This window comes from Periplaneta americana, chromosome 2 (genome assembly GCF_040183065.1).
Source record: "Periplaneta americana isolate PAMFEO1 chromosome 2, P.americana_PAMFEO1_priV1, whole genome shotgun sequence".
Classification (NCBI taxonomy): Eukaryota; Metazoa; Arthropoda; class Insecta; order Blattodea; family Blattidae; genus Periplaneta; species Periplaneta americana.
The window spans coordinates 11,790,366-11,802,655 of NC_091118.1; the positions used below are offsets into that span (position 1 = coordinate 11,790,366).

General features: G+C 31.9%; 1 long non-coding RNA gene across 1 annotated transcript in view; it reads right to left on the bottom strand.

Annotated features, from left to right (window-relative positions):
* Positions 1-10,197: 10,197 nt before the first annotated feature.
* Positions 10,198-12,290, bottom strand: part of LOC138713347 (uncharacterized) — a 139,812-nt gene continuing 137,719 nt past the window's right edge. The window contains exon 3 of the long non-coding RNA XR_011335850.1: positions 10,198-10,844. This is a non-coding gene — a long non-coding RNA (uncharacterized lncRNA). The remainder of the gene's footprint in view (positions 10,845-12,290) is intronic.

Consider the following 12,290-nt stretch of genomic DNA (forward strand, 5'->3'; position numbering starts at 1 on the left):
TTGTTGAAGACGAAAGAATTGCTTGTTTAATATGTCCCATCCAATTTATTTCTACTCCTAATTTCAATATTGAACCGCATTTCAACAAAGCCCACATTAAGAATTATGGGATGCACAAACTTTCGGGTAAGTTCATTATTACGAACTGTATATTGATTATTTATTTATATACTGTAAAATTAAGGACGTCACTCGTTGTGTTCATTTGGAATTGAAATTAATAGTGACTTTCAAGGTTCATTACTTAAACGCTATAAATTTATGTTTCCGTAGGTGATGATAGGAGAAAAGTTTTCGAAAATCTAAAACAGGTTAGGTGCAAAGAAATCTCAAAGAAACTACCGACAGGAAATCTAGCATAATTGTAAACCTTGAAACGAGATAACACATTATAAAAACAATGAATTTATTACAATCCTTTTTGAAAATTACATGCCGCCACTGATAGACCATTGGACGGGCAGAGAATGTAAACAACCCTACGTGGAAGTGAATCATCCCCAATAGAAGTTGAGTGAGATTGACGTCATATTTCCCTCACGTGTTCTGCAGGCCTGGTAGAGAACATTTTTAAATGACACGCTATAATTTTTAATATCATCTGAGAGAGCATATTTTATATGTCATATTTCATTTGTTTTATACAGAAGCTGAGGTTATGGTTGCTATGGTAACAATTGTATTATATATACATTTTGTTAGTCCCTGTGTTTTGAAAGGAGTTTTATTGATGAAATTAACACAGAAAAAGATATTATTTATGGAAATTGATTTCTTTTACTGATACGTTAATGTTCTCTGAATTTCCCTTCCATTCTAGTCACAGTTTAATGAAAAATAGAGGGCCGTTATGAATGAGTTTCGTTAAAAAGTGTGCAAACCTCTTGTTGTGTATGTCTTTCGTCACAAAATCTTATCACCATCAGAATATAAATTCTCTCATTTTTTTTTTTTGTTCAGTACATCTTGTTTATATTGATTTCATTAATAAAAACTGCTCTCTAACAAATGAACTAACAAAATATATAAAAAATAAAATTGTTACCATAGTAACCGTAACCATAGCGCTTTTGTACTAAACAAATGAAGTATCACATCAAAAACATGCTCTTCCAGATTATATTAAAAAAAACCACAGAGCGCTACTTAAAAATGAAGAGTCCACTGCAAGAATGATGGATGTCACTTTCTTGTCGAAAATGAACCAAGACTGTCAATGCATAGCTTAAGACATATAGAATGTACATAGAGAGTTATATGGCATTAACACTGATAGTCACTGTCCAGTAATGATCGGAAAATCACAGTTAAGCTTTGAGCGCTAAGCATTTCAAAGTTTCAATTGCTTCTCCTGCAAAATGTATTCCAAATGACATCCATCATTCTTGCAGTGGACTCTTCAAATGTTTTCCATGACGTCATAATTCGCACAACAATAGTCGAAAAAATACTTTTTTCCCCATAAAAATATTCCTTTACGAATACAAGATTTCACGTGTCTAAGCTCTTCTTCCAAAGCCCCTCATTCAATTTTAATGGCAATAATAAGTTACTTTTGAAACACCTTATAAAATATTTTACTCATACCTATTTCAATACTAATCTTTGCAACTGATTGTGTAGCTGCGTGAAACATCGAGTATAAACTTTGATATATCACTTATGTAGACCAATTTACCGACAGAGTTGTTGCCTAGGGTGCGACATAGGAGGCTAGTCTATGCTACACCCGAAATGAGATGAGATGATTATGGAGATTTGTTGGGATGCCACAGGGGAACCGGAGTTCCCGGAGAAAATCCTGTGTTACTTGGACCAAAAGTTATAAATCGAGGGTACACTGGGGATCGAACGGGGTCCACATGAATAGAAGCCCAGACCTCTAGCCATTAGACAACGATGGAAGCTGAATAATCTTTAATATTATTTTGCACATTTTCTGGACAGTAAACTTGCGGATGTGGTTGTGTTTGTGTTGAATTGCACCTACACAACACAGGTGAGAGAGAATCGGGGATCCGCTAGACAGCTCTCCGATAGGGTGAAACACAGCTGACCTTTCAGGTAGGCACGCAACGCGATAACAGACTGGGCCATGACAGGATGCCACTATTTATAACGATTTATTTCTATGGATACCACCTCTGGCTAGATTGCGGATGTCGTAACGGACAGGTAACAGCGGTATATCAGGCCGCATCTGTAAGCAAGGATATTCTTTACAGCAAATGCGTGTGTATTTGAAAACAATGACGCGAAAATTCAAATACAAATAACTTTTTCTTAGAGTACAACGAAATGGTAATGAACAGATGTACATAGACAGATTAGTACTAAAATTATTATATTTCATGTACATCATTCCCTGATAAATTGACTCGTAGATACTGAATATGAACAAAATCCGTCCTATAGTTTAGTAGAAATCGCTGTACACAGATAGACTAGTACTAAAATTATTATATTTCATGTACATCATTCCCTGATAAATTGACTCGTAGATACTGAATATGAACAAAATCCGTCCAATAGTTTAGTAGAAATCGCTGTACACAGACAGACTAGTACTAAAATTATTATATTTCATGTACATCATTCCCTGATAAATTGACTCGTAGATACTGAATATGAACAAAATCCGTCCAATAGTTTAGTAGAAATCGCTGTACACAGACAGACTAGTACTAAAATTATTATATTTCATGTACATCATTCCCTGATAAATTGACTCGTAGATACTGAATATGAACAAAATCCGTCCAATAGTTTAGTAGAAATCGCTGTACACAGACAGACTAGTACTAAAATTATTATATTTCATGTACATCATTCCCTGATAAATTGACTCGTAGATACTGAATATGAACAAAATCCGTCCAATAGTTTAGTAGAAATCGCTGTACACAGACAGACTAGTACTAAAATTATTATATTTCATGTACATCATTCCCTGATAAATTGACTCGTAGATACTGAATATGAACAAAATCCGTCCAATAGTTTAGTAGAAATCGCTGTACACAGACAGACTAGTACTAAAATTATTATATTTCATGTACATCATTCCCTGATAAATTGACTCGTAATACTGAATATGAACAAAATCCGTCCAATAGTTTAGTAGAAATCGCTGTACACAGACAGACTAGTACTGAAATTATTATATTTCATGTACATCATTCCCTGATAAATTGACTCGTAGATACTGAATATGAACAAAATCCGTCCAATAGTTTAGTAGAAATCGCTGTACACAGACAAACTAGTACTAAAATTATTATATTTCATGTACATCATTCCCTGATAAATTGACTCGTAGATACTGAATATGAACAAAATCCGTCCAATAGTTTAGTAGAAATCGCTGTACACAGACAGACTAGTACTAAAATTATTATATTTCATGTACATCATTCCCTGATAAATTGACTCGTAGATACTGAATATGAACAAAATCCGTCCAATAGTTTAGTAGAAATCGCTGTACACAGACAGACTAGTACTAAAATTATTATATTTCATGTACATCATTCCCTGATAAATTGACTCGTAGATACTGAATATGAACAAAATCCGTCCAATAGTTTAGTAGAAATCGCTGTACACAGACAGACTAGTACTAAAATTATTATATTTCATGTACATCATTCCCTGATAAATTGACTCGTAGATACTGAATATGAACAAAATCCGTCCAATAGTTTAGTAGAAATCGCTGACAAAAATGGACAGGAAACGTCGATATTTTATTGAATTGAATGGTTAACATAAAACATTACAAAAAGCTGTGTAACAAACATAACAAAATGAAAAAAGTTCCGTGAAAGACGCCGGACATGTAAGAAAATATATTTTTTATGTATTTACCGCTTGTAATCAGATAATTGTAGGGTATTACCGAGCTTTTATATTCTCCTGTAGGCTTTTTAAAGCGGAGAAATAAATTGAAATCTAAAGATTTACTACATGAGAAGAAATGAGGTTCGAACCGAAGAATTTTGGGACTTATAATTCACAAAGTGATAACTTTTCTCCACATCCTGACAATGAACAAGCTAAGTGGGCCATTCCGTGCAATTTGCGGGCAGTCTGTCCGTCTGTCTGCCCTCTTACCGCCAAGCGTTCCTCTCCTGAATCTGTCGCAGGCAGTCATGCTGCGGGATCGCCCGAGGAAATGGCCGCCACACCAGAATAAAGTTTCTAGCAACTGTTTAATATTCAACGAGCCACGCAGGACGACTAAGTTTCCATGGAGATCACCAGAGGCCACGCCACTCGTCAAAAGCATCAGCTTCATATCTTGTACAATCTGCCCCAAAATCACTGAGCAAGTTTCAAACTAGAGTTCTTTTGTTTACATAGGCCTAATAGGTAAGAGTTGCAACAACGCAACCGGCATTGATTGTACAATGATCCAGAAATTGGCGTATACAGTCGGTCATTAAAATTACGTGTGCCATTTCCATTCATCTTAACGATACTGACATTCAAGAAGGCTGTGGTCAATATTTACTATTGTTGAGACCTGGATCTTGAGAATAATTTCCGAAGGTCACGAGTTAAATACATAATTCATTCAGGGGAATGGAATTAGATATTGTGTCACAGTTTTTATTTTTATTTTTATTTTTTCTATTTTTCCAACTATGATTTGGTTTTCTTTCTTTAAAATGTTACATTACATATAACAACTATATACAGGGAAATCATTTTATTTTTACTTGCATTTTTATTGTACCTACATTTCTGAATGTACTTCACTCCCACTCCTTCAGTAATGTCCTTGCTCCCGTCAGACACACAAACTTACGGCCGCTGTTGCATTCAAAGTCTTCAAGCAGTGAAGTAAACACTGCAGTGTATAGTGTGTTTCAGAAATATGGTTGCGTTTTCTATAGAAGAAAGAACCTACATTAATAATATCGTACTAAGAAATTATATTCAAGAAACGATAAATTCAATTTCGAAGAATATGCTTCAAAATGTTTTTAATAATATGCATTAAAGAATTGAAGCCTGCATTGTAATGAACGGCAACCAATTTCAGCAACTTGTTTAAAAATTCAGATTAGCTTATTTTGAATTGAGGTGGCTAGAAGCAAAGGAATGCTAGTGACATTTGTAATAACATGAGTTAAGTGCATCCAGTGTAAGCTAAAGTGTCTAAAATTTTAGTGGCAAAGGGATATTTTAATCTCATCACACATTAAAATTTAAATAAAAATTTCACCGATTTTACGAAACCTTAAATATTTAAACCCCATTTTCTCAAAAGTAACTTAAGTGCACTTACAGCCCTTTACTTATGACCCCCCTCAATTTAAATGCACTCTCTATATTGTATGTTAACACTAGTAATTAATATGCTAAATAAAGTAGACATTACAAAACGAACATAGCCGCCTGAAAAGTTGAGTTTTTGAATAAAAAAAATGTTACTACTCTACTGTATTTTGATAAATTCCATAAAAGTGATGATCAAACTGAAAATCGTAATATCGTATTTCCCTACAACATAAATGGATACACTACTTTTCTCTCCTCCTATACCTAGTAAAATGATTTGTTTACATATTGCACTAGTAACATCAAACTCCTGTAATGGAAGGGGGCAACAGTGTTTCCGAGTATAGCCAGGTTAATGTTAAAAATGTTGGTAAAAATAAAGTGATGTTCCTGTACAATACAAATATTGCAAGATTATAACTTACACGTATTATTCCATTAAAAATTCGATTTTGAAAAATTGCAACATAGATCGTTATTTGGCCCAACGCTTCAATATTGATTGTAACAATGAAAATTATTACATTTGTTTGATTGTTACCGTCTTTTCTTTCCTTCAGTGCTCCAAACTTTGGGGTGAAGTGGGGTACAGTAAGACAGGGAGAACAGTGAGATATTTTTTATTAGATGGTAAATTTTGATGTTGAGATGTTAGTAACAGTGGAGTTGTATGTTGCATGAGTAAAGTAAAAGTATTTTCATACTCGATTTGATTCTAGTTATAAAGGTGAGTGATGAAAAAATAATTCGTAATTTTTCACTCTAGAAGTAAAATTTTGCCTTGTGTTTAATGAAGCTTATATTGGATATACAAATGAGATATAAATATGAATGTTTTGTTACCTAATACTATGGTATTTGAGGTTATGTTTGGCAAAGTTTCGTCTTTCTTGTTTTAAGTATGACGTGATGGCATCATTTTTAAGCGAACTATGCGTAAAGGGAACAGTGAGACATGCCATTGAGGGGTACACTGAGACGTCTCACTGTTCCCATGTACCAATGATTTGCAAAAACAAACTGTAATTATATTACATTTACCAGTAACTAACATTAAAAATGAACATACTAGTAACCAATTTAGGAACTGTAGCTTAAAATAATGGATACATTACATTTTCATTATTCACAAAATTTAAGAAAACGTTAAAAAATAACAAAGAATTAAATTAAATTCTTATAATTATATGCTTTGTTGTCACCAAAAATTCATTTCATTTTTTCGCAGAAGTTTGAAATGTCATGGAAACTTCACTTTTCCAAATGTTCCAGATGTTTCAATTGTTTCGAAGTCAGACATCAAAATTACTCTAAATAAGCCTACAGAACATGTCAAGATAAAGAGACAGCAAGTTTTTGTTTTCTTTTGAAATAAATGTAAATAATTTCAATGTCCGTCAATACACACTGTGGTGTCTCACTGTACCTCACTGAATGGGAACAGTGAGACATTTGCATTTTTTTGACAAACACGTATTGTATATCTATTATGTCCTTTATCTGTTTATGTATTATTGTACTCCATGTTTTAATGTCTATTTCTATTGCACTTGATTTTAAAAATACTTGAATTATCACTTGCATACATATGCCTTAATATTTTGTGTCTCACTGTACCCGCTACTCCCCTACAGAAGAAAAGTTTTGAGACTTATTTTCATCTGGCACCAATATAGCATTTCTACCTCCATTTATTAAAGAAATATAACCCTCTGGAACCCCACCAAGATTTTTCGTACACAGTGTACTTTTTTCACTTCATTTATACATTCTTTAACATCTGTGGTCATATGGCGTGTGTAGGATCTTTAGATATATCAGTAGACCGTAAAAAATTTTTGACTTTATTTCTATTGTCATGTGTTATAAATGGCTTGTGTTCATGTAACTGATTACAGTTTTTAATTAATGTTTATGATATTGGTGATTAAGGCGGTGATGAATCATGGCATGTGAATTTTTTTAGTAGGTTATTTTACGACGCTGTATCAACATCTTAGGTTATTTAGCGTCTGAATGATATGAAGGTGATAATACCGGTGAAGTGAGTCCGGGGTCCAACACCGATAGTTACCCAGCATTTGCTCGTATTGGGTTGAGGGAAAACCCCGGAAAAAACCTCAACCAGGTAACTTGCCCCGACCGGGATTCGAACCCGGGATACCTGGTTTCGCGGCCAGACGCGCTGACCGTTACTCCACAGGTGTGGACCATGGCATGTAGATTTCCAACCCATTTGCCTTTGTGACTGGGGAAAAATATAAAAAACAGTCAGAATGGTTGGTCACAGGGTCTGAACCCGGTACCTCCTGAATGCGGGTCTCAAACCTTACTACTTAAGCCATATATTCTGTTATTTTAAAGTTTGATTGTATTTTAAACTGTTATAAAGTGAAATGTAATAAAAAAGAATTGTAAGAATGAAACAAACGTACGTCCGCTAGTCGCGGACCCCACGTTGCGCGCCACAGGCTTAGAACTTGTGTGTTTGCTCTTAATATTTAAAGGCGAACTGGAACTCCCCGCCTGGCAGAAGCTGTGTCAACAACGCAATATTCTTCCCTGCAAACCTGGTGGCGAATTTGTGAAAATGGTTTCCCTGGTAGAAGAGGGGCGCAACCTAAGTGCAAACATCGGGGAGAAGCCGGGATCTGGGATGGAAATCCAAGTTAAACACCACGGAGCTCTAACGAAGTAAAGTTATCTGTAAAACCAGACGCGAGTCTAGTAATTCACAAAGAAAAACAACCAATAGAAAGAACAAGGACGGAAGATGTCCAGGTGCGGAAACACAGGGTGGTTTACGAACCCATATCCTGTGGGGTAACTGCAGTACGTTTCTCTTTATGTTCTGGCACAGAGGATAATCACATATGAAGCGCCTACTGTGTGTCAGAGAACGCGAAAGTTGTCTACACTACTGCCTACAATCCCCGTGAGGATAGAAGGTGGACCCCTAGAAAAAAAAGCTTACCGTCTAGACCCATCTAACAGTTCGAACACAGTATGGAGGTATTGCCTCCTATGCAGAGGTTTTCCATTATACATTCTCTTGACACGTACCTCAAAATGTCGTTCGTTTACATAGACAATTAAATTATTCGGAAATCTATCTCTTTTTTAAATCTTTCATCCTGTGGACACTTCTTGTAAACACTTCATTATAGATTTTTCAATAAACAAAAATCTAAGGTGCCAGATAACACAACATTAATAAAACTTGAGTGTTCTTAAACTGTGCTTCTTTACAAAGATTATTTATTCATATATTCATTTACTCGACTATTCAATTATTCATCTATTCATATATTCATCTATTTACTTATTTATCTATTCAATCATATATTAATTAATTTATTCATTCATTCATTTATTGATGGATTGATTGATTCATTTATTTATTTACTTATTTTTTATTTTTTTATTATTAATCTATTCATTAATATATTTTATTTAGTTCCTTGTATCTTATTTACCTATCTGCTTATTTATTTATTTAATTATTTGCTTAACCATTTACTTATTTATTTATTTACTTAAGTACTTATTTATTTACTTATTGACTTAATCATTTACTTAATTATCTGCTTAATCATTTACTTAATTATCTGCTTAATCATTTACTTAATTATTTGCTTAATCATTTACTTAACTATCTGCTTAATCATTTACTTAATTATCTGCTTAATCATTTACTTAATTATCTGCTTAATCATTTACTTAACTATCTGCTTAATCATTTACTTAACTATCTACTTAATCATTTACTTAATTATCTGCTTAATCATTTACTTAATTATTTGCTTAATCATTTACTTAATTATTTGCTTAATAATTTACTTAATTATCTGCTTAATCATTTACTTCACTATTTGCTTAATCATTTACTTAATTATCTGCTTAATCATTTACTTAACTATCTGCTTAATCATTTACTTAATTATCTGCTTAATCATTTACTTAACTATTTGCTTCATTATTTACTTAACTATCTGCTTAATTATTAACTTAACTATCTGCTTAATCATTTACTTAACTATTTGCTTAATCATTTACTTAATTATTTGCTTAATCGTTTACTTAATTATTTGCTTAATCGTTTACTTAATTATTTGCTTAATCATTTACTTAATTATTTGCTTAATCGTTTACTTAATTATTTGCTTAATCATTTACTTATTTATTTCTTTACTTATGCACTTTTTATTTTTTATGTATTCATTCGTTTATTCATTCATTCACTCATTCATTCATTTATTTATATATTCTTATTTATTTATGTATTCATTCGTTCATTCATTTATTTATGTCTTCATTTATTTATTTATTCATTTATTTACTTAATTTTGTACTGACTCATTCACTTATTTATTTATATATTCATTTATTCACTTATTTATTTATATATTCATTCATTCATTCATTTATTTATTTTTGTATTCATTCAATCCCTTATTTATTTATATATTCATTCATTTATTTATGTATTCATTCATTCACTTATTTATTTATATATTCATTTATTCACTTATTTATTTATATATTCATTCATTCATTCATTCATTTATGTATTCATTCATTTATTTATTTTTGTATTCATTCAATCCCTTATTTATTTATATAATTCATTCATTTATTTATGTATTCATTCATTCACTTATTTATTTATGTATGTATTCATTCATTTAATTATTTATATATTCATTCATTCACTTATTTATTTATATATTGATTCATTCATTTATGTCTGTATGTATGTATGTATTCATTCATTCATTCATTCATTCATTCATTCATTCATTCATTTATTTATTTATTTATTTATTTATTTATTTATTTATTTATTTATTTATTTATTTATTTATTTATTCTGGCAGAGTCATGGCCAGGAGATCTTCTCTTCCACACACCACTTAAAGTCATAATGTCGGTAAGTCGATAAAGATATATTTGTGATATTTGAATAACATTATTTCGCGAATATATTAAAAATACTTTATGACACCAAAAACAGATTACGTTATATACGAGTATAAATTAAGATACTGCATTTTATAGTTACATTAGTTAGCATGACAAACTTTCCGTCATATTTAGCCTACGTGTTCCACGGCCCTCTGTATTGTTAGGAAAACAATGAAAATCAGGTGCGACAAGGTATTAAACATTTGCGCATTAGATGCGACAAAATTGCAGTTGGTTTTAATTGGTTAAAACTCAATAGATTCTTACATTCCATTGGTGCCTTGGGAAACGAGCGAAATCTTCACAGGTTTCATTTTGTCGATCAATTTGTTTAACGTGCGTGAATTTATAGTTTGTGGTGGACAAAGCGTGCGCGAGGGGTGAATCGGTTTGTTAAAGAACTTCATTATCTTTCTTCATTTATTGGCTCTATAAATTCCACCTCGATTATAATTCCATCTTACGAAAAACACTAACTACATCCATATATTGCATGGCCTCGTATTACATGAAATAAACAAATGAATACCGAGTTAAGAAACAAAATTTGCTAGTCTACTTACGTCAAGAATTGCTAGGCAACGAGTACTCACCTGAAAAAGATAAAAACACATAATATTAAAATGTATATAGAACATGTATGGAAAACATTAATTTTAAAAACACACGTACATTCACAAGCATTTTTAAGAACTGTCTGTACTTCGGACAACATCGTACAGTCTGTATCCTATCAACAACGTTATGTTTGTGTATACAACAATTATATATGCATAAATTACTGAAAATAATCGCACAACGTTACATAATAATAAATAAATATACCAGTAAAGTTACTCAAGGGAATAAAACTTCTTTTGTAATTCTCAACATAACGAAAATAATGTCATTATCATTATTTAGTTTTGCTTAAAGTTTTGTATGGGCTCTTTTTGCTTCCCTTACCGAAAGAGAAATCATTACCAAAATACGCCAAAATTAGTTGCAATATAAAAAGTATCTCGAGAAGTTGTGTAGACACTTTCCCATAAAAAATATGTTATTTGTACAACCCTGCAAATATAGCTGCGATTCCCTGTGTTACAGCTGTAGCTATGTGTGGTTGCAATGCTCCTTTACACACAAAAACCAAATCGCGGGAACTGGCATGTATGAATGCTAGACGCGCTCAGATGTTTTTATATACCGACCTCATTTGTTTTCTGCTACGATACAAAAAACCCATACGTATTACTTTTATTATAAAGACACTATGTAACCATGGATACCAAGGCTCAGCCAATGATTTTTATCCTCTATTGGCAATATAAACACACTTAAAATGTAATACGTTCCATACTTTAATTCTAGAATGAAATATAGATTAATATTTTGGGCTAACTCATCTGAAACTAAACATACTTTTGTTTTACAATAGATGTAAGAATAATGACAGGTGTGCATAAAAATATTTTGTGAGACATATTCCAAAATTGAGAAATTTTAACGTTACTTTTTGTCAGTATATTATTTATTTGATCATTTTCATATTAAAATGAAGACATAAATCAAACCTCCATTTACCCTCTGTTAATGTACGCTGTTATAAAAAAGCAGTTCACTATTCATGTATTACAGACTTCATTGCAACGCCTAATTATGTAAAAGCTTTGAAGAGCCAAGAAAAAAGTTTCAGAAAATAATTAACAAATTTATTTCCTATTCATATCTTCTACTCAAATGACTTGTTAATGGAATATATTTCTCACTAGAAATCTCTATATAAAAAAAAGATTTTTCGTCAATTATACGTGTATTATGATAATAAATGATTGAAAGACTTTTAGTTTTGTCCTTTAAATGTGCAGAAATTTGATCTGAAAAAATATAACATTTCGTTCTGCAAAGAAATTTTAAAAAGTTACATTTGTTCTGATCAAATTTATGCACATTTAAAGGACAAAACTAAAATTCTTTCAATAATTTATTATCATAAAACACTGCTCTCTTTAAATTGACTGAACATATTGGGAATTAAATCAATGGCTTTCCAACAACAC